Raw genomic sequence first — 27,211 nt, forward strand, 5'->3', positions numbered from 1 at the left:
GTTGCGCGGTCGCTCAGATCTTTCCATTTCTCTCCATCCCGGCACCGCCACCCTGCTTCACATCACCAGCATCTCTTCCCCGTGTGAAGCCTGGCCCATGTCAGTCCGCGCAAGGCTGATGACGCGAATCCTCCACTGGAGATTCCGGTGGGGGCTGGCGCTGGGGCGCAGCAGACTAAGCCACAGGCTGGTGGCCCATGTCAGAGTGCTTGGGTTTGAGGCCTGGCTGCTCCACGTCCAACTCAGCCTCTTACTGATGCGCTTGGGAAGGCAGCGGATGGGACCCACCTACTTGGGTCCCTGCCACCCACGTTGGAGACCCAGATGGAGCTCCTGGCTCCTGGCTTCTGCCTGGTCCAGCCTCAGCCGTTGTGGCCATCTGGAGAGTGAAGATCTCCCTCTCTCTCCCTCTCTCCCTCTCCCTGTCTCTCCCTCTGTCTCTGTAACTCTGCCCTTCAAATAGATAAATAAATCTTTAAAAAAAATTGGAGAATTACGAGTGTATAGAGACTGCAATCAGATTATTCAGGGTCTTAAAAGCCATGTTCAAGTGTTTAGATTTCGTCCTAAGGGCAGTAGCAATCGTTAGAAAGTTTTGATTTGTGTGTGTGTTTTAGGTTTGTTTATTTATTTGAAAGGCAGAGTTACAGAGAGAGGGGATGGACAGGGCGGGGAGAGGGAGAGGGGGAGGGGGAGGGGAGAAGAGGGGGAGAGGGGGACAGAGCGGGAGAGAGGGAGAGAGAATCTTTTATCTGCTGGTTCACACTCCAACTGGCCACAACAGCTGGGGCTGGAGCTGGGGCTGGGGCTGGTCAAAGTCAGGCACCTGGCACTCCACCCAGCTCTCCCACCTGGTGCAGGGGCCAAGCACTTGGGCCACCTTCTGCTGCTTTCCTAGCTCATTAGCAGGGAGCTGGGTTGGGAGTGGAGCGGCTGGGCCTTACTGAGGCTCGTGTGGGATGCCAGTGCTGCAGGTGGAGGCTTAGCCTGCTGCACCACCACACTGGCCCCGTCATCCTCCAATTTCACGTTACATTCTACCAATATCGTCTTTACTACGTACTAACCCATCTGCTTAGAATATTCTCCTCTCTCCTCGTGTGCTTTCACCTGGCTAACTCCTGCTTATCTTTGTGGTCTAACACTTAAATATCACTCATACGTGAGCTCTAACAGACGGAACTAGCTAACACTTCTCAGTGCTTCAGCCTCCCACCTGCTGGTGCCTAGTTCTTGCTATGAGAGCATTTGTAATTCTGTAGTAATGGATTTGTGTCTGCATTGCCTGAGAGGCTGAGCTCTGTGAAGACAAGCAGAGAATTATCTTCTATGCTCTTATGTCCCTAGAGTTTTGTGCATAGTAGGTAGTGGACTGGCTTGGTGATTTGTGGCTGCATAACAAGTTTTTCTCAAACTTAGTGGCTTATGACAACAAGTATTCATGACATCAAAGCTTTTGTGGCTGGAGAATTCGGGTGCAGCTTCACCCATGGGGTGGCTTTGCAGGCAAGATGTCGGCCAGGGCTGCAGTCAGCAGGTAGCTTAACTGGGGCCGCTGGATCTTCTTCCAGCAGCTTCATATGGCTGTGGGCAGGAGACCTTAACTACACACTGTTGTGTGGTCTTCTCCAAATGTCTGCTTGAAAGTCTTTGTGACACGGCCACCAGTTTCTCCAGGCGGGGTGATCCAAGAGAAAGGTCGAAGAGGACACCAGTTGGCCCTCCATGTCCTGATAGCACTTACGCCGTTATCTTGGCCAGGACAAAACTGAGTTCTTTGGAAGTGGTTAGATACAGTTCACACTTAAAGGGAGGGGAATTAGGCGCCTCCTTTTGAAGGGCCGAGTGTCAAAGGATTTGTGGATGGATTTTAAAGCGCCACAGGCTCAATGAATAAGACACCACTTGGGATGCCCGCATCGCATACTGGAGCTACTGGTTTGGGTCCTGGATCTGCTTCTGCACCAGCTTCCTGATAATGTGCACCCGGGAGGTGGCAGGGGTGGCTCAAGTACTCCCATGTGGGAGGCCCAGAGTGAGTTCCAGGCTCCTGGCTCAGCCTGACCCAACCGTGGCTGTTTCGAGCATTTGGAGACTGAACCAGTAGATGAAAGATCTTTCTCTGTCTCTTTGTCTTAATCTCTCTGCCTTTCAAGGAAAAGTGAAAATAAATAAATAATTTCTAAAACCCACGCAGGACTTGTTGAATAAACAAGTGCATGCTGAATAACTCCATCAACAGAAGACCCCGATTCGGCCTCAGATGAACTGCACACCAACCCTACAGGGCTTCCCCTGGGCCAAAGGCAGCTGAAAACTCCCCAGGGAGAGTAGAAAATAGAAAAGCAGTGGTGGCCACAGGCCTTCATCTCTCAAACGCATGTGTGAGAAAGACCGCGGGGCCACCCTACCCCCATAGCCCTGTCATTGCTGCTCCAAGACCTTCCCGCACCTGCTCCAACTTCTTCATTGCCTATTTCTCTCCCAGAACCCTCAAGCTGTTAACAGCCCTTTCTTGTTCTTTTTTTTTTATCTATATTTATTTTCTTTTTTTAAAATAAACTTATCTTTTAGTTCCATTTTTCATGAACTTTAAAAAAATTAATTTTAAAAAATTTTTAAAAAGCTACAAACTTTTTTAAAAGATTCATTTATTTAGTTGAAAGGCAGAGTTACAGAGAGAGGAGAGGCAGAGAGAAAGAGAGAGAGGTCTTCCGTCCGCTGGTTCACTCCCCAATTGGCCTCCACAGTCGGAGCTGCACCAATCCAAAGCCAGGAGCCAGGAGCTTCTTTCCGGGTCTCCCACGTGGGTGCAGGGGCCCAAGCACTTGGGCCACCTTCCACTGCTTTCCCAGGCCACCAACAGGGAGCTGGATGGGAAGTGGAGCAGCCGGGACTCACACTGGTGCCCTGTGGGATGCTGGCGAGGCAGGAGGCGGCTTTACCTTCTGTGCCACAATGCTGGCCGTTGGGACTATTTTCATGATGATTTGCTCCTGTCTCCTCAGATCAGCTCTCGGAAGACAGAGCTGAGATATAAGTTTAGGACAGAACTTTGCACTGCCGGTCTCTACAGGAATGTTACCAGGCCATGCAGGCACATGCATCATGCTTATGAACTTGGACTTGAGAGCCTGGCATTGTGGCGTAACAGGTTAAGCCACTGCTTGTTATGCCTGCGTCCCCTGTGGGCGCCGGTTTGAGTCCCGCTGCTCCTCTTCTGATCTCCGCTAATGCGCCTGGTTAAAGCAACAGAAGATAGGCCAAGTACTTGGGCCCCTGCACCAATGGGCAAGACCCGGATGAAGCTCCTGGCTCCTGGCTTCAGCCTGGTCCAGAACCTGCCATTGTAGCCATTTGGAGAGTGAACCAGTGGATAGAAGATCTCTCTCCTCTCTCTCTCTCTCTCCTTTCCTCTCTGTAACTCTGCCTTTATAATCAATAAATGAATCTTCAAAAAAATGAGTAGCTTGAGTTTTTACAGCGAAGGGGCCTGGAGAGCCGAGGTCATTCTCTTGCCCCACTGCTGACCTGCATGCCCGGGCTAAAGGTCAGACCTTCACGTTTTGTTAGGTTGCCAATCTCTGACACAGCCCATTCTGCTTTGTAAAACTCCTGTGCGTAGATTGCCTCACTCCTTACCCAGAAATCTCTTAAGACTCACGGAAGTGAGATTCGAGGCTTTGGAGAATCAGAATGGAAGAGCTAGAAAGTAGCTGTAGACTATTGTTTGGCCAAACATTTTTAGGTCTTTCCTTGTTTTTATGTTTTTATTAAGATTTATTTATGTGGGGCCGGCGCTGTGGCACAGTGAGTTAACGCCCTGGCCTGAAGCGCCCGCATCCCATATAGGCGCCGGTTCTAGTCCCGGCTACTCCACTTCCAATCCAGCTCTCTGCTGTGGCCTGGGAAAGCAGTGGAAAATGACCCAAGTCCTTGGGCCCCTGCACCCGTGTGGGAGACCCAGAAGAAGCTCCTGGCTCCTGGCTTCGGATCGGCGCAGCTCTGGCCCTTGCGGCCAATTGGGGAGTGAACCAGCGGATGGAAGACCTCTCTCTCTCTCTCTCTCTCTCTCTCTCTCTCTCTGCCTCTCTCTGCCTCTCCTCTCTCTGTGTAACTTGTCTTTCAAATAAATACATAAATAAATCTTTTTTATGTATTTATTTGAAAGGCATAGTGACAGTGAGAGAGGGAAATAGTGACACATACACACAGACATACAGAGAGAGAGAGAGAGAGAGAGAGAGAGAGAGAGAAGGCAGCTGGATAAAAAGCAGGGCAGCCAGGGCTCGGACCGATGCTCGTAGGGGATGCCGGTGTCACAGGCAGCGGCTTAGCCCACTGTGCCACACGCCCACCCAGGTCTTTGCTTATTTCACTTGTGTCTTAGAGCACGCTGGGGACAAGTGGCAGAAGTGCGTCCTGAGGCCGGGCCAGCCTCTGGATTCCCCTCCACCATATTCTGCAGGGCAGCGGTCGAGCTTAGTAGGTGAGGATTCGGGCTCTGCAGTAACCCTGGGCTCTAACCTTGGTTCTGCCACATGCTAGACTCCTTAAGCCTCAGTTCATTGTCTGTAAAATGGGAATCATAATGGTATCTACCTCATAGGATTGTTGTGAGGACGGAATGAAACCATCCACGCAAACCTTGGCATTATGGTGAGCGTCCAATGACTATTAACACGTATGACACCATCCATGCCTATTTTAGTGGAAGGCGGGCAGGAAGATAGGAAGGACCCCCTATTACCCCGTGCCATTCTTGGATCTATGTTTCTTCATTTTCATATCCTAAATTGGCAACCCTCAGTGTCTTTGTTGGTATACAATATAATATACTCCCCTCTTTTGAAAATGTTTGAGAGATAGAATGACAGGAGAGAGAGACAGAGACAGAGAGATGGAGATCTTCCATCCCCTGTTCATCCCCTAAATGTACCACACTGAAGCAGGAGCCTGGAGCTCCATCTGGGCCTCCCGTGTGGGTGGCAGGAGCACAGATACTTGGGGTATGTTTTTCCACCTCCCAGGTGCACTAGCAGGAAGCTGGATCAGAAGCACAAGGAAGCAGGGACCAGACCCGGGCACTCAGGAATGCAGGCAGCCCGAGTAGCAGCTTAACCCACGGCCCCGCGGCCCTTTCTGGTTCCCTGAGGCAGGTGCAGTGCTGAGAGCTGAAGATTCAAGAGTGACGTCCGATGCATGTGCGTGCACTGTTTGGCTTGACATTTCCCAGAAAGCTCTTTATTGTCATTTTTTGGATTGGGGGGCTGTGTGGGTAGAGCCACCCCACTGTGACCAACTGATGGGGCACTCGTGCTGTGTGCCTAGGAGAGAGAGCGAGAGGTACAGACAGGGATTCTTACTGGTTTGGCCTGACGCAGGCAAAAAGTTAGGTGTGGGTGTTTCTTGCCTGAGTCATAGAGTATAAAAGGATGGGGCACACTCTCCTCAACTGTTGGATAAGAAGAGAGAGGAGAAGGGGATTTTTAAAAAGAGACGAACGAACCACAAAAACAGGACAAGAATTTTCGAACTCTCCGACTTTTTCCTTGTCCTGTTGCCATTTGTGATCTGCTGCCTTCCCACCTCTGTGAATACGTTTTCCGAAAGTGGAAGTCACGGAAGGATCATTTTATCTGAGAATCAAGCGGGGTCGCAGGTGCCTGAGCCGATCGCTGATGTCACAGCGTCCCCTCCATCACCAGTGAGTGCTTGGCCGGGGGCTCAGCCGTTTTGGGGGGCCGAGGGAGCAGGCCCCGGCGACTCCCCTCTGTGATGGGGCCCGCCTCGGGTCCCTCCTTGTGTTTCAATATTTTCCAAAGTGTTAGTGATTTTTTTTTTCTTTTTGTTCTTCCAAGGGGGAAATTCTCCTTTAGGAAACTCCCCATGGCTGCTCTCTCTGGCAGGAATAAAGTCCGGCTTTCTACGGACCCAGTCGCTTACATGTGTAGCTGGTATTTCCCTTGATTCTCTTATTCCCGTGCGGGTAACACAGAACCTCACACGGGGGCCGAGGCTACAACACGCATCGGCTAGCACGGTGGACACTGGAGGCTGATGGCTTCATGTAACCCCGAGCCCACGTCTGTCTCACTGAGGAATTTCAATGTGCAGACAGCAGGAGGACTGGGCTCTGTGCTTTGCACTTTCTGCTTGGAGAGATCTGAGCTGCTGTCTGCACTGTGTCTTTCTCACTGGGCTGTGATGCCGCCTTCCTGCCTCTCAGGCTGCGTTGTGTGTTTTTTTTTTTTTTAATTTTAATTTATTTTTATTTTTACTTATTTGCAAGGCAGAGAGAGAGATTTCCCATCCATTGCTTTACTCCCCTAATGGCAGCAACAGCCAGGGCTGGGCCAGGCCAAAGCCAGGAGCCTGGAACTCAACCAGGGTCTCCCACATGGGTGGCAGGGGCCCAAGCTCTTGAGCTGTCACCTGCTGATCCCAGGTGGCCCGTTAGCAGCCAGCCGGCACTGGGAAACAGGGCCAAGAATTGAACCCAGGCACTCCAGCGTGGGACGTGGGCGGCCCACGTGGTGTCTCACTCCTCTCTTTTTGATGTTTCTTTCATTTTGTAAATTCTGGCCTGGGTTCCAGAAGTCAGATCTTTGCAAAAAACTACATGGACTTCAGGAGAGGAGCAGCCTGCTCCAGTGCCCAGGACTCGGGCTGGAGGGCCCCACGGCGCGTGCAGAGCCCAGTCCGTGGGGAGGGAGGCACGCCTGACTGCGGCCTGCGTTTGCACACGTGACTTGCCTCTCCTTAGCAGAGGGCACCCGTCTCAGCTGCTTACAAGGCAGCTTTTCCGTTGATGCCCTTGGGAAGGGCCTCCGTTTCTTGATTTTTCTGCCCTGCACTGCTCGGGTTTTCCCTTTTACTTCCTCTCCCATGTTGCTGCCACAGCGCTTCCTTTTTCACATACAGGCAGCAGAGGCGGAAGAGCAGGCGCAGCCGGGGGAGGGGGCCGGGGGGGCCCAGGGGAAGCCGCTCAGGAAACGCCGCCTGGGGAGCCCAACCTTCAGAGTCAGGGTTCCAACTCTCTCCTTTCCCAACAGGCTCCACCAGAGGCTCTAGGGTGGGCGGGATATTGTGCATCACTCCGTGAAAAATCTGAACTGCCCAAAGTGGTGCCAATCCATTGTTTGAGCATTCCAATCAGCACGGTGTGTTACAAAGAAAAGAGGTGCCTCTCTGAGAAATACACATTCTCCCCCTTGAGTTGGGATTGAACCCACGGTAAATGGGAAATAGCCCGGTGGAAAAGGCATTGAGTGCCTGACCGCCTTCACATCCTGGCCCATCAGCTTAGGGCCCTGCAGGGCATCAGGGGCTTCCTCTCGCGACCGTGGGGCTGCCTGGGAGCTGCTCTCACAGCTGCTGCCAGCCTCGCCAGAGAGGATTGCGTGCACAGCACTAGCCCTGGACAAGGTTGGATTTAACCTTCCAAGTCTGGCCTCTGCTGAATGGTTTCACACCAACATAAAGCTGAAAAATCCAAAGTTGAATCATCAATCGGAGACCATCTGTACGTGACAAGCCTGTCATTCCCAATGACCAGAGAATGACAAGGAAAATCATGCAAAATGGACTTGGAACCCTTAGGACAAATACGGCGCAAAGACGCCTTGACGCAGGTGCACACGGGTCATGCACCTGTTACCCAGGAATGGGGTAGTTTCACGAAAACAAACTCTACGGCTGTGGGAATCTTTAGGAGGACATCTTGGTGGCTCTCCAGGGATTGCTATTTGCACACTTTGCGTGTGTGTGTTCTTCTCTGCACCAACTCATCTTTTTCTGAATGGGTTTATTCCGCAGGAATGAATAAACTACACAAAAACCTCCTTAGTGGCGAGGCTGGAAAGCCCTGGACCTTCGCAGCTGCTGGGTCTGAATTTGACCTTGGCTGCTTACACTTGGTTCCGCAAGCCTAAGTTCCATTGTTTTTTTTTTTTTTTTTTTTTTTGCTGAATGCATAATATTTAAAATTAATCTATAAGATAAGTTTCTTATTTTTTTTAAAGATTTATTTATTCTACTTGAAAGTCACAGTTACACAGAGAGAAGAGAGGCAGAGAGAGAGAGAGAGAGAGGAGAGAGAGGTCTTCCATCCGCTGGTTCATTCCCCAGATGGCTGCAATGGCCGGAGCTGCGGCGATCCGAAGCCAGGAGCCAAAAGCTTCTTCCGGGTGTCCCATGAGGGTGCAGGGGCCCAAGGACTTGGGCCATCTTCTACTGCTTTCCCGGGCCACAGCAGAGAGCTGGATCAGAAGTGGAGCAGCCGGGACTAGAACCTGTGCCCATATGGGATGCCAGCACCGCAGGCAGCGGCCCCAACACATTTATTTCTAGATTGTCAAGGTGAGAGAATAAAAGTGCAGTCAGTGGCCTTCAGTAGCTTCTCACCTGATGACAGTGCCTCTCTCTTTGTACCTGGACTGCAAGAGGGCCTATAAATAATAATAATAATAATAATAATAATAATAATGAAAACATGAAATGATTGTACCCACATGTATTTTGACTTAAGGATCTAAGAGAAACTCTCTAAGAAACTACGTGGAAAAGATAAATGCACAACACCAACGTTGCTTTCTGTGGTTCGTGTCTCTTCCAGTTCACGGCGACACACAGAGAAACAGGGAACGGAAACAGATTCTGCAGCCGGGAGCGCTCGGTCTGTTGGGGTGAACCACATGAAGCTGCCATGTTTGTAGGGCAAAGGCAGTGGATTATTGGCAGTTTTGTACGGTTCTACCTAGCGGGAGGAGAGGGGAGGTAGACTGTTGGCCAGGGCACAGGGTAGGGTGGGGCGGGGTGGCTGTCCGCGTGGCAGGAGGCCTGGAGTACCACTGCCCCTCCAGCACAGCCGTGTGTTCACAGGTGTCCTTCTGAGCTGCCTGCTCCCATCCACTGCTTGATCCAACCTGTTTTGCTTAGCAGTGCAGTGCAGCCCTGCAGATGGGCCCCCCAGCTGTGTGGCATTGACCTTGGCCTTCCTTCCAGCTTGCTCAGGCCCCTCCTCCCCCGGACTGTCTTGGGAAGGCAAGTTTCCTGTTGGATTTGGCCCCAGAACCCTTTGCTCCAGGTCCCCTGTTTGGGGGTGTAGGGTGTTGATTCAGGCAGACAGGATGTCACCTGCAAGTAGAACGGGGGTAGGGACTGGGGCATGTCACGTGCCCCAGCTGGGCAGCAGTGCGGGGCCCTGGGACACGCCCTGGGATTTCCCTCTCCGATCTGTCCCTGAGAACACAGCTGCCCGTGGGGCTCCTCCTGCACCGAGATCCCCCAGTCCCTCGCACTGGGCATCCCCAGGCAGGACATTCACAGGGAGCAGTGGGGATCCCAGCGGGTCCATCCTGGCCGTGATGGGGAGGGGGAGCTCAGGGGACAGGCCTGGCCTGAGAAGGTGCCATCCAGTCCAGGACGCTGAGAGCCTGGGGACAGACAAGGCGCCGTCTGATGGGAACCGAGGGGCCGAGCTCCCATGAGGACTGAGAAGGGGGCTCATTTGTTGTCTCATGAAGCAAACACACACATATTTTTGAAAGATGCTGAGAAAGGATTTTATTTCTTCAAATTATAAAAGCAATAGCTAATTATTTAAAAAACATTTGGAAGGCACAAGGTATAAAACAGAAAAAAATATCCTTCGCAATCTTACTGTCACTGTTATTGTGAAAGATAGAGTAATGGAGATAGAGGGGGAGTCAGAGGGAGAGATCTTTCATCTGCTGGTTCACGCTCCAAATGGTTGCAACAGCCAGGACTGGGCCAGGCTGAAGCCAGGGGTCTGGCACTCTGTCTGGGTGTCCCACACATCTTCCATTGCCTTCCCAGGCACATGAGCAGGGAACTGGATCAGAAGCAGAGCAGCTGGGACTCGAACTGGAACTCCAACTTGGGACGCTCCAAGAGGTGACAGCGCACAGGTCCGGTGTGTACCATGTGACGGTGAGGGGACAGGAAGGCAGGGGTTTGAAGCAAATCTGCCTTGAGCCCCTGCTTCCGGGTCAGGGTGGGCCAGGCCAGGCTGTGATAAACAAAGCCAGACAAGGTCTCACCTTTGTGGAGGTTGGGGTCTTTGGTCAGGGACAGATATGGATCAGATAAGCCCAACAATGAATGAAAAGTCACAAACTCTAGGCAGGGTGAGGCAGTGTGGGGACAGCTGGGGGCGGGGCAGGGGCGGCCTGGGGGATCTGGGGGCACAAGAGGGACTCCGGAAAGGAGGGGGGACTTGTAATTGAGGTTTGAAGAATGGCTCCAGCTAACCAGGTGCCAAGGGGCCAGTGGAGAGCCCTGCAGACACGGGGCGTCTGCAGGAGGGGGCACGGGGTGGAATGAGAACCGTGCACCGCAGGGGCTGTGGCCAGGACCCAGACCAGCAGAGGCGGGGAGTCTACATCCCAGCAGGGCAGGATGAGCGCCTGTGAGGCTTCATCCTGCGGATGATGGGAAGCCAGGGTCAGGGTTTATTTATTTATTTATTTGAAAGATAGAGTTACAGAGAGAAGTAGAGACAGAGAGAAGAGAGAGAGGTCTTCCATTCACTGCTGATTCATTCCCCAACTGGCCGCAATGGCCGGAGCTGCATCGATCTGAAGCCAGGAGCCAGGAGCTTCTTCCAGGTCTCCCACACAGGTGCAGGGGCCCAAGGATTTGAGTCATCTTCTACTGCTTTCCCAGCCATAGCAGAGCTGGACTGGAAGAGGAGCAGCTAGGACTAGAACCTGCGCCCATATGGGATGCCGGCGCTTCAGGCCAGGGTGTTAACCCGCTGCACCATGGCGCTGGCCCTCAGGGTCAGGTTTTAAACCTTGGGGTGGAGGACAACGTGGGTGCAGGGGTGGTGACGTGACCAGACTTGGGTTTGGAGAAGGTCTTTCTGGCGGCAGAATAGAGGATTGCAGAGGACAAGACAAGAGGCAGGAAGCCAGCTTTTTATTACTTGTGGACCTGACGCTTGCCTGCAACTTGCAACTGCCGCCTTCTTCTCTAACTTATTGGGTCATGTTAACACAGCTCACACAATTTAACATTACATAACACACACATGTATATTTATTTAATTTCTATGTATATATAACACACATATGTATATATGCTGGCCCCTATCCCTTGGTATAGAAGTAACAGAATTCCATGTTTTTTTATATACACACACACATAAATGTATATATGTTATATGTGTGTATATATAACACATAAATGTATATTTCTATGTGTATATCATATATATGTATATTTCTATGTATATATCACATATATGTATATTTCTATGTATAACATATCATTCTATATAACCTATGGGCATTGGTTCGAGTCCCGGCTGTTCCACTTCCAATCCAGCTCTCTGCTATGGCCTGGGAAAGCAGTGGAAGATGGCACAAGTGCTTGGGCCCCTGCACCTGCATGGGAGACCCAGAAGAAGCTCCTGGCTCCTGGCTTCGGATCGGCCCAGCTCACTCCCATTTAGGGAATGAACCAGTGGAAGGAAGACCTCTTTCTGTAACTCTGCCTTTCAAATAAGTAAATAAATCTTAAAAAAAAAAAAAACAAAACAAAACAATAATTCCATGTGACCACTCACAATTTATTTCCCCATTTCTAGATCATCTCCAGTATTTAATTCTTAGGAGCCCTTGCTGACTGAGACATACTAGATGGTGGGGTGTGGAAGACAGAATTCTTTGAGGTTCCCAGCCCACCCCGCCCACGCCCGGGGCACCTGACCCCTGTCATCTCTTGCCCTGGAGTGTGGACCTGCAGTAGGAAAGGATCTGCAGGCCCCTCCAGTATCCCTGGGCGGGGGAAGGCTGGTTCCAAAACACCCCTCTCCCCACGGCTTCCCCAAACCCATGGATGGAACACATGCTGACTCATCTGCGTCTAACCTGCAAACCCCCTCCCACACACTTTAAAACGTCTCTAGATGGCTGACACTGCTTTCCACAATCTGAGTGCTGTGCGACTGTTGTGATACTGTGCTGTTTCGGGGACAGCGACAGGAAAAGCCTGCATGTGTTCAGTCCAGATGCGATCTTCTCCTCCAGATATTTGGCATCTGTAGTTGAGGTTGTGGTTGCTTGAGCCTGCAGATGTGGGTGTGGAGAGTCCACTAACATTCTTGTCACTGCCTTGGGACACCCCAGGTGGGCCTGCTCTGATTAGGGGGATTCTGGATGGGAAAGTTTTAAAATCCGAGGGACACAGGCAGGGGGTTTCCATGACAAGGCTGTGTGACCGCGGGGACCTGATGGTAACTTTGAGAGTGGACCCTCTGTGACAGCTGGGCAGCAAATGGGACCCACTCTTCCACAACCGCAAGAAAATGAATTCTGCCAACGATGCGTGAGAGCTGGACCTGCTGGGCTCCACCCGGACTGCACAAGGGACTCAGTTTACCTGTGCCTGAATCTTGGGCCCTGTGCTGTTGTGGAGCGGGTAAAGCCGCAGCCTGCAGCACTGGGATGCCATGTGCACGCTGGTTCGAGTCCCAGCTGCTCCACTTCCGATCCAGCTCCCAGCTAATGTGCCTAGGAATGCAGCAGAAGATGGCCCATGTGCTTGGGCCCCTGCACCCACATGGGAGACCTGGAGGAAGCTCCTGGCTTCGTCCTGGCCCAGCCCAGGCAGTTGCAGGCACTTGGGGACAGAACCAGTGGATGGAGGACTGATCTCTCTCTCTCTCTCTCTCTCTCTCTCTCTCTCTCTCTCTCTCCACTTCTTGTTGCTAGGAGCTGCTTGCGGCAATTATGGAGTAATAGGAAAAATAACACCACGGCCATTTGAACACCTTTCCCCGGTATTTCTCTGGACGTGAAGAAGTGGGTTTGTGGGGAGTTGCTCCCCGACTGTGGAGAACAAAAGTACCCATTTTCCCACAGCACCAGTGACCGGACTGCTGCCAGGGTTTTGTTTTTTTTTTTTTTCCTTAAGTTTTGATAAGCTGATGGATAGAAAAGACATCTCCTTTGTGTCTGAGTTTTTACTTCCCTCAATAGTATTGAGGGTGAGATTCTTTGGATATCTTTCTATCTATCAATCCTTATCTGCTCTTACCCTTGACTTTTTACCCTATTAAGTTGTTGATTTTTTTTTTCTTTCGTGGAAAAATGTATATAAAGGTCCTGACACTTGTGAATGCCTAATAAATGTTAGTTATCAGTGTCATTGATTTATAGGAATTCAAGATATAAATGCTTTATCTTTGTTTTATTCCAGCCTGATTTGTATGTGAAACAACCTCTCCCCTCTTTTTTTTTTTTTAAGATTTATTTATTTATTTTGAAAAGCAGAGTTCAGAGAGCGAGAGAGAGAGAGAGAGAGAGAGAGAGAGACAAAGACACACACAGAGATCTTCCATCTGCTGGCTGGTTCCCCAGACGGTCACCACGGCTGGGATCGGGTCAGGCTGAAGCCAGGAGCCAGGAGCTTCATCCAGGTCTCCCACATGGGGCCCAAGCACTTGGGCATCTTCCACTGTCTTTCCAAGTGCATTAGTAGGGAGCTGCATGGGAAGTGGCACAGCCAGGACTCAAACCAGCCCTCTGATATAGGATGCCGGTGTTGCAAGCAGCGTTTTAACCCACTGCACTGCAATGGGCCCGCCATTCCAGTTTTCAAATGTTGGCAAACAAACAAAGAGAAGTACTCAGCCAATTTAAATGAATGAGAGACAACAGCAGTTGTGGGTCAAACAAATGAGTATACAACTTCTGCTTTTCTCTCTCGGTCCCTCCCTCCTTCCTTTCATTTTGTATCCTCATTATCCTTTTTTTGGCGGAGTCGGGGGGGGGGGGGGGTGGCGGGGAGGGAGGGAAACAGACATTTATCCCTAATTAACCAGCAAGGAAGCCTGGGGTATTTTCCTGTGTCCCGAAACAAGGAAGCCTGGGGTATTTTCCTGTGTCCCGAAACAATTTATAAGCAAGATGTACCTGGTCTGCAAAGGATTGGAAAGACTCATTAGGAAAACCCCTCTACAACGGATGCTCTTTTCGGAGGGAGGGGAGGGTGTGTATTTTGCTGTCTTTTCCATTTATTTATCTAGCCATTACCCTGGTCTAGTTTTTTTATTTTTTAAAAAGTCACGGGGCCAGCGCGGTGGTGCAGTGGGTTAACGCCCTGGCCTGAAGCACCGGTATCCCATATGGGTGCCGGTTCTAGTCCCGGCTGCCCTTCTTCCAGTCTAGCTCTCTGCTATGGCTGGGAAAGCAATAGAAGATGACCCAAGTCCTTGGGCCCCTGCACCTGTGTGGGAGATCCGGAAGAAGCTTCTGGCTCCTGGCTTCAGATAGGCCCAGCTCCAGCCATTGCAGCCAGTTGGGGAGTGAACCAGCAGTGGATGAAAGACCTCTCTCTCTCTCTCTCTGCCTCTGCTCTCTATGTAACTCTGACTTTCAAACAAATAAATAAAAGCTACCTAAAGCATCCATTTTTTAAAAATTTATTTGACAGGTAGAGTTATAGACAGTGAGAGAGACAGAAAGGCCTTCCTTCCGTTGGTTCCCTCCCAAATGGCTGCTACGGCCGGCGCTGTGCCGATCCGAAGCCAGCAGCCAGGTGCCTCCTCCTCATCTCTCATGCGGGTGCAGGGGCCCAAGCACCTGGGCCATCCTCCACTGCCGTCCCGGGCCACAGCAGAGAGCTGGACTGGAAGAGGAGCAACCAGGACTAGAACCCGGCGCCCACATGGGATGCCGGCACCGCAGGTGGAGGATTAACCAAGTGAGCCACGGCGCCGGCCCAGATCATCCAATTTTTTAAAAAATAAAAATTAAAAATAAAAGCCAGTGTTTGCTACTGATGTTGTCTTCTCATCTAGATTTACATGTGTACTGGTGCGGACATATAAATGCGGTTCTTTCACACGGCTGGAATTTTCTTGATTCTGTGGTTACAACCCTTTTATCATGTATTATATGTATTTATTTATATATAGGTATATATATAGGTAATATACATATTTTATATTTTTTTATTATATATTTTCATTTTATATATATTTATATTTTATATATAGGTAATGTAGACACATGCTCCAAATGTCAATAAGCACGCACTGTGTACAGAATGCACGCGGGGGGACACCGTGTCCCCAGCTGCACCTGCAGTCTGATTCTGGGGCCATCTCCGCATCATCAGTTGTAGACATTTCGCCCTCCCCGGAGGGAAGCTCAGGCCCGTCGCTCGTCACTCCCCATCTCTCCCCGGCCTGGGCAGCTCCTAATCGATCTCTTTCCAGATTTGTTTAATTGAACATTCTGTGCACAAGGTGTCTTCCCTGTGTGGTGTTTTGGGACAGGCTTCGTCCATTTAGCATCATGTTTACTCCATTTTACATTCCTCCCAGCGATTGTTCCTGGATCCCGATTTCTCCACTCCTCGTCAGTATTTGTTTCCCGGGCATTGCATGACGGCGCGTGGGCGAGGAGTGGTATCACGGCGCCTTTGATTTGCATGTCCCTGTTGGGCAAGGACGGTGAGCACCTTTCCACGTGTTCTGGGTCCTTGGTGCATCTTCCTTGGAGCAAGGTGTCCTCCAATGCTTTGCCCATCTTTCAGCTGGGTTATTGGTCTTAAAAAGACACTTGTCGCTTGCTTGGGAGTAATTTCTTAACAACTGCATTAAGCTTCATAGGCGTATTATCCATAGTAACTTATACCAGCACTGTTCGTTTGAAGGATGTCGCTAACCACAAATGCGAGCTGCATATGTAATTTCAATTTTTCAAGTAGCCACATTTAAAAAAAGGCAAGAAGAAATAAGGGCAATTAATTTTTTTGAAGTTCTTTTTAAATACACTTGGAAGGTGCAAGGCGTCCGGCGCGTAACAAATCTTCCCAGGCAGACGAATCGATTAATTCACAGGCTTTTATTGGGGTTCCGCTCCCGAGCGAGGTTCCCCGGTCCCAACAGAGCAACAGAGCGGGGGGCCGGGGAAGTCAAGCGTCAGAGATTGGGAGAGCTCCTTTTATAGATTCAGGGCGTGGGGGTTAAAGGTTGAGGCAGGTCTGATCCTCATTGGTTGACCTTTAGGCACCCGCAGGGACCTTGACAAGGACTTTCTTCCCCGGAAGTTGGCCTCTCCATTCCCGGAAGTGTAGGCCTTCCCTCCTTGCGGATCCCAAAGCTACCAGAAGGCAGAGTTACAGCAGAGAGACAGAAAGAGAGGGAGGGGGAGAGGGACAGGCAGAGAGACTGATCTTCCATCTGCTGCAGGTTCACTCCCTAAATGGTCTCAACAGAGCTTAGACAGGCTGAAGCCAGGAGCTGGGAGCCTTCCCTGGGACTCCCGCATGGGTGCAGGGCCCAAGGACTTGGGCCATCTTCTGCTGCTTTCCCAGGCACATTAGCAGGGAGCTGGACCGGAAGAGGAGCAGCCTGGACAGGAACCGGTGCCCATAAGGAATGCTAGCGTCACAGGCGGTGGCTTTACCTGCTATGCCACAGCGCTGGCCCCTTATTTAACAATATACTCTATTTAACACAAAATCTCTAGATTAGTAGTGTTTGAACATAGACTCTTTATAAAAATTATTTACATTGTGTTTTCTTGAGTCAGCTCTTCTAAGGGTGTGTTTTATTCTCCTAATACTGCTCAGTCCAGACTAGCCACATGTGGCAGCTGGCATCGTGCTGCAGCAGGTTAAGCTGATGCCAATGATATCGGAATTTGGGGTGCCATGCGATATCACTGCACACTTATTAATAAATTCCCAATATTTATAAGCCTGTGTGGGCTGTTGCCTAATATTCAGGGAAGAATTTTGAATACCGGCATAAATGAATGAGGCAACGTGGTACGTTTTAAGCTTTTATTCAGTAAGAAAGCTGCATAGGAGAGTGAGGGCCCTATCTAAAAAGAGAGAGAAATCTGGGTTCATACCGAGTACCAGGGGCCAGCCACGTGGAGGAGCATCTAGGCCAGGAAGCATGGAGCGGGTGGCCCAAAGGCCACACGTCCTGGAGGCTCAGGGCCACAGCGATCCCCATGCTGGCAAAATGCCAAAGAAAAGAAAAAGGGCAGGCGTACCATGTTCCAGGCTTTTAGTCCACCCCCAGAGGGGAGTGGTTAATTAACTTGATTGGCCGGTGGGTGACAGGTGTGGCCAGGTAGGGGCATGAGGTCACACAGGGGCGTGGTGAAGGCGTGGCCTTCCAGCTCACAAATCTAATCAATTCTATTCTATGTGCCTGCTTAAAACAGCAGCATCCCATATGGCTACTCGTTCAAGTCCCAGCTGCTCCACTTTCAATCTAGCTCCCTGCTAATGTGCCTGGGAAAGCAGTGGAAGCTGCCCAAGTACTTAGGCCCAGGCAAACCACGTGGGAACCTCAGAGGGCGTTCCAGGCTCCTGATTTTGGCCTGGCCCAGGCTGGGCTGTCGGGGCCGTTTGGGGAATGAACCAGTGCATGGACGACCCCTCCCTCCCTCTCTCTCTGGAACTCTTTCAAATAAATTAATTAATTTAAAAAATAGTCTCATGTGCTACTGTCTACCATTTTAGAGAGTACGTATTTAGATTTTATGTACTCTATAATAGTTTCACTATTGTTTTAATTGCTACTTTTCTTGAATTTTATATTTCTATCTCTCTTAGCTTCATTTTGTTTTGCTGAAGTAGAGTCTTAGATAATTCTTACGGAAAAAAAAATGTTTAAGTGGTAACTTTTCCAAATCTTTGTATGCTTGAAAGTGTTTACTTTGCTTGTATGACTTCAATGCTAATTTGCCTGAATGTAAAATAATTAACACTTAGAACCAATTGTAAAATAATTAACCCTTAGAATTTGCAGTATGTACCTTCATTTATGAGGCGTAGAATACAAATCTATTTTCATGCCCTTAAAGACAGTCTTTTTAAAAAAAAAAAAAAGATTTATTTATTTATTTGAAAAGCAGAGGGTCAGAGAGAGACAGAGATCTTCCATCTATTGGTTCACTTCTCAAATGGTCTTAACAATGAGGTCTGGGCTGGCTGAAGCCAGGAGCCAGGAGCTTCATCCTGGTCTCCCACGTGGGTGGCAGGGGCCCAAGCACTTGGGCCATCTTCCACTGCTTTCCTGGGTGCCTTAGCAGGGAGCCGGATCAGAAGCGGAGCAGCTGCGCCTGGCGTTGGTGCTCCGGTATGGGATGCAGCATCACAAGTGGCGGCTTAACCCGCTGTGCCACGATGCCGGCCCAGTAATCTGCTCTTCACTTCCCTCCTGGAAGGCTGAAACCGCTCCTCTCTCTCCGGAGCTTCAAGCTTTTACCACGTAGTCACTGTTTTGGCACAGGATCTGCTGAGCCCTCGCATGCAAAGACGCGAATCTTCCTTCACCCCTGGAAAACGTTCCCCTGCCATTTCTGCCATTTCTGCCTTTCTCTCCCGGGTCCTCTCCACCCCGAGCTTCTGGAACTCCTGACAGTGCTGCTGCCCCCGCTACTCCTACACCCGCCCCCACTACTCATGCACCTGCCCCTGCTACGCGTGCACCTGCCCCTGCTACTCGTGCACCTGCCCCGGGTCTCAGTTTCTAGCTCGCCCTGTAAGTCTGTTTGGATTCGGATTCGGGGAGCATCAGCTTCGTCTTCATTTCACAGACGCTTTCCCGTGAGTTTCTGCGTCGGCTGAGTTTATGCTCCGCGATGGTGTCTTCCGTTTTTCCAGTCATTCTGCTGACTCCTTTTTCTGAGCAGCCGGTCATTCATGGACTTAGCATCCTAGCACCTCCCTCTTGGGGCACTAATTACGTCCTTACTTTCAACCTCGGATCTCTGCTGGTACCTATTTCCCCGGGGCCCCAATTTCTTCTATGTCATATGGAGCTGAGAGCCATTCATCCACTGGGTGCTGTCAAATACGTGGTATCCCTGGTCATCTTTTCCACGGCAGAGGAAGGTCTGGGGTTTGACAGGCGCTGGGAACTGGTGCACGTACCAGCTCCAGTGAGACTCCCGATGCTTTTGGCAATGAAACTGGATACTGCCCGCAGGAATCAGAGCTGGACTGTGGTTTGGGGGAGGGGAAAGCACCAGTGAGGAAGATGAACCTGGAGCTGAGACAAGAGGGTTAGATGAGGGGATTGAGAAGACCATGCTAAGATGGCTGCTGGCAAGTGAGCGTCGGTTACTCAGGAATGGCTTTGAAACCCACCTGGCAACAGAGCCTGCCTGGCAACAGGCTGTGATTGGATGAGTTTGGAAACCACATGGCAATGGAGCCTGCCTGGCAACAGGCTGTGATTGGATGGCTTTGGAAACCACATGGCAATGGAGCCTGCCTGGCAACAGACTGTGATTGGATGGCTTCGGATACTGCCTGGTAACAGGCTGTGATTGGTTAGGGCATAAACCACCCCTTGACCGGATTGGCTGCCTCAGCTATATAAGCTGCTGCACCAACGGAAATAAACGAGTCTGCACCTGCTCGCCTCTGGCCTGCTTTCACCTGAGTCCTGGGGTCTGTGTGGTGACTCCACACCTCTTGCCCCCACCACACTCCTCCTCTCAGAATGAATCCACAGCAACAGGGTGGGACTGGAGAAGACCCCAGGATGAGTGTAGATACAGAAAGCTGCTGGAGTGGGAGGTTGAGAAAAATCAGACCTGAGCAGCACGGAGTTTTTTGGAGATGGGGTTTGGGAGGAAAAGGAGAGATCGAAAGTAAATGTATGGGGCCGGGAGACCAGCAGAAGGCACTAGCAATGGTGATAGCGAATGTCAGCTGGAACAGGGCGGTGGAGGTGGCCGGGGAAAGGAGGGGACTCGGGAGGGAGAGACCGAGTGGGACTGAGCGAGTGAGCATGCAGGCCTTGGGGGCAGAGGAGAATGACCCAGGACGCCAGCCCAGGGAGTGGGGGTCTGCAGGACCCAAGAGCACTTCAGAGGGGAGAAATGGTCCAGGGAGCATGCAAGCATTTCCACCCCGGCCCCCAACCCCAGGTGTGGCGGTGACCCTCCGGTCCGGTGTGCAGCAGCAAGGCTGGAACTGTGGGCAGGGCTGCTCAGCTGGGCGGGTGGAGCCGGCTAAGAGGAGACACCTGACTTAGATTCACCTATTTAAGCCTACCAACCAGCCTGTGTGAGAGGAGATATGTAGACAGGAAAACTGGAACCCGAGTCCCAGAGCTGCCAACATCTATGAAATGATATTCTTCACGTGTTTAAGAAGTGGACCTCTATTTCTGATGTGCACCTGTATTTTATATCCACACGCCCTGGGCTGGAAAAGTCACCCCTCTTCCTGTCTTCCCTGAGCCTTAGAGAATGCGAAAACCGTCGTTTCATGTGTAAGAATGTAGACACAGTTCGTACATTTCAGTAACTCTGAGAAACAGTCAGACTTGAGGTCCTTAAAGACAGAATTTAGCTGGCGCCGCGGCTCACTAGGTTAATCCTCCGCCTTGCAGCGCCGGCACACCAGGTTCTAGTCCCAGTCGGGGTGCCGGATTCTGTCCCGGTTGCCCCTCTTCCAGGCCAGCTCTCTGCTGTGGCCCGGGAGTGCAATGGAGGATGGCCCAAGTCCTTGGGCCCTGCACCCCATGGGAGACCAGGAGAAGCACCTGGCTCCTGCCATCGGATCAGCGTGGTGTGCCGGCCGCAGTGCGCCAGCCGCAGCGGCCTTGGAGGGTGAACCAACGGCAAAGGAAGACCTTTCTCTCTGTCTCTCTCTCTCACTGTCCACTCTGCCTGTCAAAAAAAAAAAAAAAAAAAAAAAAAAAGAATTTATTTCACACACTGGGCCCTTGTTGCTTAGAGAATCCATTACTTGAATCCCACCCACAATCCAAAAGCCATGAGTTCAGTAAGATCGTTGTCATGTCAGCCCTGCTTGGAGCTCACACCGCAGCCTGTGCCTGGCCGGGCTCGTGAGCCCCTCGCTAATCTGGCCCCCGCTGCCTGTCTCAGTGCCTTTGTACCTGGTGTTCCCCACATCCCATCTCTTCCTCCCCGTGCCCTGACCTGACCAAACTGCTGGGGCGGTCCCTTTAAAACACACATCTGATCTTGTCATCCTCTGGCTTAAAACCCTTTAATGGAGCGGGTGCTATAGCATAGAATGTTAAGCTGCCACCTGCAGTGCTGGCATCCCACATGGGTGCTGGTTCAAGTCCCAGCTGCTCCACTTCCAATCCAGCTCTCTGCTATGACCTGGCAAAGCAGCAGAAGATGATCCAAGTCCTTGGGCCCCTGCATTCATGTGGGAGCCCCAGATGAAGCTTGTGGCTTTGGCCTGGTCCAGCCCTGGCCATTGTGGCCATTTGGGGAGTGGACCAGCAGATGGAGGATTCTCTGTGTCTCTCTCCATCTTTCAAATAAATCTTTTTAAAAAAGCAACTAAAAAACCCTTTAATGATTTTTTCCATGAAGCATACAATAAAATCCAAACCTGTAACCACAGTATCTAAAACTCTGCTTTTTCCCCTTTAATTTGAAAAAGAGAGAGAGAGAGAGAGGACTCCCATGTGCTGCTTCACTCCTCAGATGTCCTCAGTGGCTGGGGCTGGGCCAGGCCGAAGGCAGAATTCAGGAACTCAGTCCAGGGACCCAGGTACTGGAGCCGTCACCTGCTGCCTCCCGGGTTGTGCACCAGCAGGGAGCTGGAATCAGGAGCAGAGCTGGGATTTGCACTCAGTCCAAAGACGTTGAGGCAATAATGGACTGAGCTTAGCCGATCAGCTGAGTGCGGGGAAGTAGGGATGCAGGCGTCCTAGGCAGGGTCAAGTGCCTGCCCCTGAACACCTACGGGGCCGGGCCCTCCCTTGTCTCTCTGGCCCCAGCCCCTCCCCTCTGGCCTGGCCGCTTGAATTCCAGCCGGATCTTCCCCTCTCTGCTCCAGCAGCACACCAACCTTGGTCTGGGCTCAGGCCTTGCCCTCCTCTTGCAAAGCCCTCTGGGGTCTCAGCTTCAGGCCACACTCCATCATCTCTGTCCCCTGGAACGTGAGGAGGTGTGTCTGGTCCACTGTGCTAACTCAGCACTCAGAGTGGGGCTGGGCGTGTGCTAACTGATCGGCCCACACCTACTGAAAGGATGCAGGTGTTTGGGTCACCTCCTCCAGGCTGTCTTCCCTGGCTGACTGCTCCACCCCTAACTTGGCTTAACCTCTTCTCTGATGTGCTCATAGGGAGCCTGGGTGCAGTAGCTTCTCCGCGAGCCCGGAGGCCCAGGGCCGCTAATCCTGCAGCTCTCTCAGTGTAGGGCCAAGCTCCCCGCCCAGCCCAGGAAGGGGAGGTGAGAGCGACTCTGGAGAAGCGTCTGCTATCCCTGGGGCTCCAGGAAAGCGCGTGGGTCCCCCGGACTCCTTCCTCCTCTGGAGGCGGGAGGCAGCCTTTCTTCCAGACCAAGACTGTGCCGGCCCCCACCGGGTGCCACGTCGTGTCTGCGCCTGTGTGCTCGGGGCCAGCGCCAGCAAGGCTTCCTGGGAGAGCCAGTGGTCGGCCGGCCCTGTGAGGACAGGCCAGAAAGTACAGAGCGCTCTGCAGCCTTGGCCTCTCAGGGAGAGACTGGCCTGGCTGATTTTTATCAAGCTGCCCTTCAGTGACACTGTAAGGAGAGGGAGGGAACAATGCCTCGGCTTAACAATCGCTGGCTGGGAGACCCGTGGACACAAAAGCAGTTTTCACTCCACCTGATTTCGGTGAAGTGATTCTACAACCTTTGAGAACGGAGCTCCTGATCTGAAGTGGAAAACCTTAGGTCAGAATTCATGCTAACATTCACCTGTCTAGATTGCTCATTTATTTTCTGAAATGTCACCCTTAGCCTTCGGTCTCATTATTTTTATATACAAGTGTGGGGCTAGGATTGAGCCAATGGAAGAACTTACACAGCATGAGGTGCCGTGTATATTTGGCTTTTATCACTGTGGGGAAATGGGGAATTAAGAAAAGTAAGTCCAATTAAGCGAATGTCTATTTCCCCCCTTTTTCTAAAAAAAAATTATTTATTTGAAAAACAGAGGTTACAGAGAGAGGAAGAGACAGGGAGAGAGAGAGGGAGAGAGATCTTCCATCTGCTGGTTCACTCCCTAAATGGCTGCACCACGGCTGGGCCAGGTGGAAGCCAGGAGCCAGGAGCTTCTTCCGGGTCTCCCATGTGGGTGCAGGGGCCCAAGCATTTGGGCCATCTCCTACTGCTTTCCAGTCCACAGCAGAGAGCTGGATCAGAAGTGGAGCAGCCAGGAATCGAACCGGTGCCCATGTGGGATGCTGTCACTGCAGGTGGCGGCTTAACCTCCTGCGCCACAGCGCTGGCCCCCATATGTATCTTTTTAAAGAGAAAACGAAAAATGAGCTTACCAGTGCTGGAGAGGACAGCCCTGGCTGGTGTCTCTGACAATCCTGACCCAGGATCCATGGAGCCAGGTCTGCCACGGACCAGTGCGGTCAGTGTGGGGTGGGCTGCCGCTGGGCAGCGGGAGACAGAGGCCAAGGCTACCTCTGGGAGGAAGTTAATGAGTTCTGTGAGCTTGGCGCATGGGGACATGTGAGGGAAGAGAACCGGTGTTGTCCCAGTCAGCTTGGTGGTGACGTAAGCCAATCATGACCACAGCGTGGGGGAATTGTTTAATTCTTAGTGTGTAGGTGAATTTGGTGTGCACACATTTTGTTATCGTGGGCTCTATCAGATGCTAAACGCATCACAAGAGCAGGACATTCTCACCAGAGCGTGACAATTCTTAGTTTCATAAACTGCATAGCTGAGGTGTGGAAGCCTCCTTAATTATTGTCTGATCTGGCTTCATTTTAATTGCTTAATTTCCATAGCTGCTTCTCTCCTGAGCAGATGGAAATGTAGACCTTGTTGTTACCATTATTTTTAAAGATTTATTTATTTTATTTGAAAGTCAGAGTTATAGAGAGAGAGAGGGGGAGAGGGAGAGGTCTTTCATCTGCTGGTTCAACTCCCCAGATTTCCACAACGGCCGGAGCTGGGCCAGTTTGAAGCCGGGAGCCAGGAGCTTCTTCCAGGTCTCCCATGTGGATGCAGAGGTCCAAGTACTTGAGCCATCTGCTGCTGCTTTCCCAGGCCATCAGCAGGGAGCTGGATCGGAAGTAGAGCAGCCATATGGGTTGCCTGTGCTGTGGGTGGCGGCTTAACCCACTACACCACAGCACTGGCCCCGTTACTATTGTTTGAACAAATAGCAGAGTTTCCATTCTCATTGGTCTTGATTTTAGGGATTGCCGAAGACTCTATCCATCACGTGTAGTCATCATCAAACATATATGTAGATGTGTGCTTTCCGTGGGCTGCTTGGATTCCCTTTTCAAACCTCCTTGTTCTTCCACAGCCGCAGGTGGAACCACGGGTCAGCGTCGGCACTGGACGTGGAAAGCACACCGGCCTTGGGTGCCGTCTTGTTGTTGTGGACCCGAGGCCTGAGCTGATGGGCTGTGTCCTGCTGGGGTTCTCTCGATCCAAGAGCACTGTGTTCCTCCGGTGCTAGGGAGACAGACAACTGCTGAAACCAAGTGAGCGCCTCAGTAGGGCACGTCTGGGCTGAGAATGTATAACACAACCTTTCCTGCCCACCCAAGCCATGGTGCTTGTGTGGAAGTCGTGGACAACAGAGCTGCCCAGAGAGAACGCTGCTGAGTCGCCCGGGCTGGCCTTGAGCTTTTCCTAGCTTGATCTTGAGGGTCCTCGGCGTCCGAACACTGGTACCACCCGCCCCCAGGGGCCACTGTGCCCCTGTGGAGTATCCAGGGTACAGGCCCCCTGCCACTGCCTCCTGCCCTCCCTGCCGAGTTCAGCTTGTACCCCCTGTCCCGTAGGATTCCCCACTCCAAGCTTACTGTTGTGTGCAAAACCAGTCTTTCAAGACAAGGGGCTGTGGGTCAGCCATGAGTTTCCCTTGCAGCTATTTTTATTTTACTAGGAGATTCCTGGAAAAAGCGCCAGTGCCTTCATCTCCAGGGTGGGGAATGCGAGGTATGTGGCGGGACGAGTTGGGTGGATGGTTTTGCCTGGGAGAGGGGTTCCCTCCTCCTGAACGTAGGTACTGAGTGTTTTATAAGCCGGGCCAGTTAAGTCACTCCACGGCTGTTTCCTTGTCTATAAATAAGAAGAGATGATGATTTTATAATTTTTTCCTGCTCTGACATTTTGCAATTCCATGAAATAAGTGATTTCCTGGTACCAGCGAGATGGAGGTCACTGCTTTGTTTTCCTGGACACACATGGCACAGCAGTTCTGAACACGTGCACAGAATATTGCCTTCCCAGGTTCACGGCTGTGCCATTCACGGCGGCCGAAAGGCGGAACTGATGCACCTGAGCGTCCGCTGGCGGACAAGTGGGCAGCGAGGTGCGGTCTATGCACACAACAGGATGTCTCAACCTTTCAAATGAAGGGAATTATTATTTTTAAAAAGATTTATTTATTTTATTTGAAAGGCAGAGTTACAGAGAGGCAGAGGCAAAGGCAGAGAGAAAGAGAGAGAGAGAGGTCTTCCATCTGCTGGTTCACTCCCCAACTGGCCACAATGGCCAGAGCTGCACCCATCCAAAGCCAGGAGCCAGGAGCTTCTTCTGGGTCTCCCATGTGGGTGCAGGGACCCAAGGACTTGGGCCATCTTCCACTGCTTTCCCAGGCCATAGCAGAGAGCTGGATTGGAAGTGGAGCAGCCGGGATTTGAACCAGTGCCCATAGGGGATGCTAGCTTTGCAGGCGGTGACTTTACCCACTACACCACAGCGCCGGCCCCAGGAAGGGAATTCTGACACATGCCACAACATGGAGGAGGACATTATGCTGCCTGGAATAAGCCAGAGCCATGGAACAGTCAGCTTCATGGAGGCAGAAGGTAGAACGGTGGCTCCCACGGGCTGGGGAGAGGTGTCAAGTTCCAGTCTGGGAAGATGTGAAAGTCCCGGAGCCGGATAGTGGGGACGGTTGCAGAACAGCTTGACCGTGATGGACGTCGCTGAACTTCATGATTACAAATAGCTAAGATGCTAAATTTTATGTTGTGCTATTTTACCACAAGAGAGCATTTGCACTGAACGTAGCATGAGCGGGACCTGTCTGAGCTTTGCCTGAAGTGACAGCAGGAGAACCAGGTGGCCCAGAAACTCAGGTGTGGCCATTGACTCAGTGGGAGGAAGGGGTTCACCAGGGCGGATGCCCTAAAGCAATTCCTGTATAAGAAGTTGCTGGAGGGCCCATGCTACTGGAGTGTCACACAGAGACGGAGTGCCTGTTATTATAGCGGCCAATGACAATGCCCTAGAGCACGCGTTGAAACCTGGCTTCATAGCCACGTTTGCCCTGGCCACAGACCAAGGGAGCAAACTTGGACTTCCAAAAAAAAAAAAAAAAAAAAAAGAGAGAGAGAGAGAGAGTAGCATTTGCTACTATAACACCTACCAGGCTGTTCAGTGTAGGCAGCTACCTTTGGTGGTGAGTTTCACAGCCAGTAGAAACGCCAATTAAATTAGATCAGCCTAGAAGAGGAGCCTGCACCACTGTTGGAAGAGTTGATAGAAGTTGTGGAAGTTTCTCAATCTGCCAGTGATTTCAATGTGCACCCTCTCTTCACTGGATCAATACAATGTCAATCCGGTAGTCTTCAGACGACAGTAACACTTTCATCCATGTACTCAAGAATAGCCCCCCCCTTAAAGATTTATTTTATTTATTTTAAAGACAGAGTTACAGAGAGAGGTAGAGACAGAGAGAGAGGTCTTCCATCCGCTGGTTCACTCCCCAGATGGCTGCAACGGGCAGAGCTGCGCCGATCCGAAGCCAGGAGCCAGGAGCCAGGAGCCAGGAGCCAAGAGCCAGGAGCTTCTTCCGGGTCTCCCACATGGGTGCAAGGACCCAAGGACTTGGGCCATCTTCCATTGTTTTCCAGGCCATAGCAGAGAGCTGGACTAGAACCGGTGCCCATATGTGCCATAGCAGAAAAGGCCCCCTTTCCCACCTGCTACTAAAGAAAGGGCCTACAAGTATGTTATATGGGCAGATCGGTTGGATTTCATTGTGCAGGGTCTTTCTCATTCAGTGAGATCTGAGGATACAACCAAAACAGTTCAGTGTACCGTGGCTCCCGTGGGGTTAGCCCAGTCACAGAAGAGAGTGGTGGGTCCATCTTCAGTGGATCTGAATCAAAGCGCCCAGTGCCTCCTGCTGTACAGTATGCCCAGCCATGCAGAAGGAGGCAGACCCCTGTTACTGTGAATAATAATGAGGGTGCATTTTTCTCCAG

General features: G+C 51.3%; 1 pseudogene; it reads left to right on the forward strand.

Moving 5' to 3' along the window:
* The window catches only part of LOC149126840 (uncharacterized), an 85,170-nt pseudogene extending 58,160 nt beyond the window's left edge, over positions 1 to 27,010 (forward strand).
* Positions 27,011 to 27,211: the final 201 nt, after the last annotated feature.

This window comes from Oryctolagus cuniculus, chromosome 5 (genome assembly GCF_051225735.1).
Source record: "Oryctolagus cuniculus isolate XC-2025 breed Fujian yellow rabbit chromosome 5, ASM5122573v1, whole genome shotgun sequence".
Lineage (NCBI taxonomy): Eukaryota > Metazoa > Chordata > Mammalia > Lagomorpha > Leporidae > Oryctolagus > Oryctolagus cuniculus.